This window comes from Penaeus monodon, chromosome 13 (assembly GCF_015228065.2).
Source record: "Penaeus monodon isolate SGIC_2016 chromosome 13, NSTDA_Pmon_1, whole genome shotgun sequence".
Classification (NCBI taxonomy): Eukaryota; Metazoa; Arthropoda; class Malacostraca; order Decapoda; family Penaeidae; genus Penaeus; species Penaeus monodon.
This window is the reverse complement of record NC_051398.1, coordinates 13,677,271-13,682,270: the sequence shown is the minus strand read 5'-3', so window position 1 is coordinate 13,682,270 and position 5,000 is coordinate 13,677,271.

The following is a 5,000-nucleotide window of genomic DNA, read 5'->3' as shown; positions in this document are numbered from 1 at the left end:
GTTCATAAAGATACAAGTATCTGTAATAGTTCATGTTTTTTTAATGAAGAAAATGTATAAGAAAATGGTCAAGTTAAAAACAATAACATTTTAATCACGACAAAACGGGAGAGACGTGAAAAAGAAATTTTCCTGAAAGTTCCAAAAATGGAAAGGAAAAACATACAAAGAATACACACAAAAACACACACACATGTATACGCATATATGCATATGTGATATATATATATTATATATATAATATTTTAAAAAATATATATATAATAATATTATATATATATATATATAATATATATTATATATATATAGTGTGTGTGTGGTGTGTGTGAGGTTTAAACCCCGGCGTGCTTCCGGGTAGGCGCGGGGAAAACCCGGTCCTGGCGGCAGGATGAGCGGTTCCCTTGCTATCGGGGGAATTGAAGCGATGGGATTTGAGGGGCGCCCTCTAGGGGTGAGAAGACCTGGTAGCGGCCGATCAGGTGGGGGTTACACCTCTACGGTGGGCCGAGCGATGGTCACCACCTCCAGGGTGTAGCCTACCACCCCAGCACTTCAGCCTGCGGTAGTCGAGGTGCACGGTTGATGAGGTATATGGCATTGAGACTAAGCAGCTTTGGTTCTTGTCTTATTGCTGTATACGCTCCTACCTGTACAAAAAAACCGATGTAAAAGAGGGTTCTACGCCAAACCGCATTGTGCAGACGTTTGCCCCCGGCGAGACTTTGCTTTTTTTGGGCGACTTCAATGCGGTACCGGCTGGCCCGAGTGGCTAGAGATGTCTTCGGCCCCAGCTGGAGTGACCCCAGCAGCGAGAATAGCCCCTTCCCGGGACTTTGCTGGGTCCCCAGAAAATGAGGATCTTGGCTCTGGTCCCAGCGCCCCAACTCGCACGGGACTGGTCAGCATACGGGTAATGTGGCCAAGGAGATCGCCCCTATTTTTGTCAGCACGCGAGGGGATCCCAGAATGCAGGGTTTCCCGGAGTGGGGTTTCTGTGGACCGACCATAGGCGGGTGGCCCCCTGCGGGCATTAAAACCCCCCGTCCCCAGGGGCCCACCCAAAGGGGTTTTTCTTTTTGGCAGACAAAGAGGGGAGGAGTGTGCCCGGGTTCGCCAGGCATCTCTGACCATTCAGAAACCGAAACCCGACGGACCGGTTGCTTGTGGGAGCCTTCAAGGATAACACCGAAGCAGTCAGGACCCATTGGTGTAGCCCAAGGACAAGGCAGAATACCATTCCCCCGGAGCATTAGGGGCCCACTGAAGGTGTGCAAGGCCGGTGAATGGGGAATCAAGTTTTGCGCGTTCCCATGGTGCTAGGGCTTGGACATGCTGAAAAAGGGACAAGAACAGTTCATCAGGAATCTTGCTGGGGGTCAAAGGCATTTTTTGGTAAATGACCTTCCCCCCTGCCCCCAAGCCGAAAAATACGAACCCTAAGCCCCCCACAGAGACTGAGTCGACAGGGGAGGACGGATTATCTCAGACATGTTGGGGTTCTGAACGGGGGCGAGTATTTTGAACATTTTTACCAGGGGACCCCCAAATTTAGCTGGATGAAGCGAGTTCAGTGCCTGTGCCGGACCCCCCCATCAGGGGGAACCTCTCCCCTAACAGAGGTAGGTGGCGTTTTCCAAGCTGAAGAGGGGAAAGCGCAGGATATGGATACCCCTGCTGAATGCTAAAGGTGGGGGTGAACCTAGGGCTCGGGCCTGCTTTTCAGTCCTGACCCCTTTTGGCAGTTGGTACCTTCCCCCCGACCGCTGGGGGGCGGGGTCATCCCTTTTGGGAAGGGGAAAAAGGGGATCGAGGGACTGTAGCAATACCGTGGCTTTACACTGCCCCGATACCAGGAAAGGTTTCGCCATTCTTCTGAAACGGACCCGCAACCCCCCTACTGAGGCCCCAGAGCCCGGGAGCAGTCTGGTTTTAGTCCTGAAAGCCCCACAAAGCCCGTTAACTGCGTTGATAATGTGGAACGCGTCGTGATTTGGTCGTGGGTTGTTTGCAGCCTACATCGACCTCAAGAAGGCTTTTTGACTCGGTGCTCGGGAACGCTTTGGAACCCTGAGGTCGGGGGAATCCGACACAGATTTTTGGGCCTGATAGCAACCCTCTTTAATGGTATAAAATTGCTGTAAAGTGTGGTGGGGTATCAAACTTTTTCCTTTTAAATTTCGGGGGTGGGCAAGGCGGCCCTTGCACCCACACTTTTCAACCCTGTAGGGACTGGATAAGGGGCAGAGCTACTACCAAAGTCGGGTGGGAGCACATAGGCAAATTAAGGTTGGCCCTTTGATTTTGGCCCCGATGTTGCCACCCATCGAGCCCTTGGAGTCATTTGTGGGGCTTTGATGCATTAGAAATGGGGCGAACCCCCTGGGCCTAGAGGTCCCGGGACAAAGGACCAAGATTCAGGATTTGGGGGCCTGTTGGGGGAAAAACCCGTTCAGCGATCGCTTGCGGCGGGGGACGTGAAGAAGAAGTTTTAATACCTTGGTAGGTAGCCCCAATCTGGGTTTGCAGACCGGAAGCAGTAGAGGGTTTGGGTTGGCAACAGGAGCCATGAACTCGATAAACAAGAGCGTTTGGAGATGTCGGTCCCTAGCAGAAGGACCAAGGCGTGTCTTCAGGCCTTGATATTTCCAGTTTTGCTCTAGGGAAAGCAAAACCTGGACGCTACCCGGGCCCTTGGAGTCTCGCCTTGATCCCTTTTTGTAACAAGCCCTCGCCGGATCAGGGGTACATTTGGGCAGGACCGTGTCAACCGGGGGTTTAAACCCGTGGATGGCATGGGACCTTTTATTGAAATCCGGATCGAAACTCAGGCTATATGGCCACTAGCTCGCCCCCCTATGGAGACCCTGCCCCTAGGTTGCTCTTGCGAGACAACCCCCGGGGGGGGGAGCCTTGGGACGTCCTAGGAGATCATGGCTGGCAGCTCGAAAGAGACCGTCGCGAGGAAGGAGAGGGGGGTGTGCCTACCCGGGACTCGCCCGAGGGATCCTCGTGGGGAAGCGAAGGGGGATGCGGCCATGCGCCCCCCGCGGGGTTGCCCCTTGATTGATGATGATGTGGTGTGTGGGGGTGTGGTGTGGTGTGTGTAATTCTAATCCTATTTATCCCCTCTCTTCTCTCTCTCTTCTCTCTCTCTCTCTCCTTCTCTGCCCCTCTCTCCTTCCTTCTTTCCCCTCTCTCTCTTCTCTCTCTCTCTTTCCTCTCTCTCTCTCTCTCTCTTTTTCCTTCTCCTTCTCTCTCTTCTTTAAAAAAACATGTCCATCGAAACAAAACGTAAAGACACACACAAATTCACAGATATATACCGTAAACTAATTGCTTGCAACATGCATACCACACAATAAAGATCATCTTGATACACGGTCGCCCCATAGCTTCGTGAGAATCATAGCCCCCGTCCTCCCTTGAAGCAGCTGCCAAAAACGTGAGGAGTCCTAAAACCAAGGCGGCAAACTGCCGGGCGCGACTTGATATTTAAGATATTATGTGGATTGGTCTTGGTCTCCGGTCCGGCCGGGCTTTGGGGTAGTGTGGTGAAATTGAACATTAGATTAGAGAAAACAGTTAAAGGGTTTGTCATCATGAAAACGGGGGAGGGACGGGGAAAGGGCTGTGGGGTTAGTCATGTCTTTATAAAATCAAATACACACACACACACACACACACACACACCACACACACACACACAAAACCCCACACACACAAACCACACAACACACACAACCCCCACATACAAAACACACAAATGTATATAATATATAATTAATATATATATATATATATATAATATATATATATAATATATATTATAATTTAAATATAAGGCTGGGTGGCCGATGGGGAAAGGGGGAAAAAACCAAGACGTCACGACGGGAAAACGAGAGCGGTGGGACCCAAAAGACACCGGGACTCCCTTGGGAAAGGAAAGGGGACCTAACCCCCGACCACTCCCGAGCATCAAACTGAAAACTACAAAAGTATCGCTGGACCACGCGGCTAAATGAAACCCACCGTTAAAAGAAAAAAAAAAAGAAAAAAAAAAAAAAAAAAAAAAAAAAAAAAAAAAATTAAAGGGGGACAGAGCGAAGAGACAGACAGACACACAGACAGACAGAAACGGAGAAACAGAGTAAAATAACTGAATAAAGAGACACAGATAAAAAAAATATAGAAACAACAATAGAAAGAAACACACAGAAACCCCAGTCGGCATGCGATATTTTAACGAAAAGGAAGTAATTTAATATCACCCTCAGATATAAACCCGAAAGGGTTGACAAAATATCGGCTGAGAGATCACGAACGCTTAAAAACTCACGGTTTCTCGCATCAGTAACGTGTGATCGCTTCTTTGGCATGGGAAAGCTAACAAAATTCATCGCTCTTCGAAAAACTAAAAAAAAAAATTAAAAAAAAAAAAAAAAAGTTCATTCTCGACATCCAAGAACACAGAGGCAAAAGATTTTTTTTCAGGTGAAAATCTGTTTTTCTGTTTTTTTTTCAGCTGTCCCGTTTTTTTTTAGCTGTTTTCATTTTGTCGTCCCCTTTTTATCTATCATTACTACTCTTATCCCAAACTATCATCTATCTTTATCTACTGTTTACTTATCCATCCATCATCTATTGTTATTTTTTATCTATTATATTATCTCTACTATCTATCTATTGGTCCTATTTTTTTATCATTTTTTAGCTTAACCATCACTATCTACATTACTATCTATCTTTTTCTGTCTTTTTGTCTTGTTTTATCTGTCTATTTATCTGCTTTTCATCGCCATCTGTTTTGTGTGTTTTTTATTTGGTGTGCTCTGCTAATATTATTTTCATCCATATTTTAAAAATAATATATTATATAATATTTATATATATATATAAATATATAATATATAATAAATTATATTATAATGCCTGGTTTATTTGCGTACTTGCGGGGTGTGTGTGGGGGGTGTGTGTGTGTGTGTGTGTGTGTGGGGTGTGGG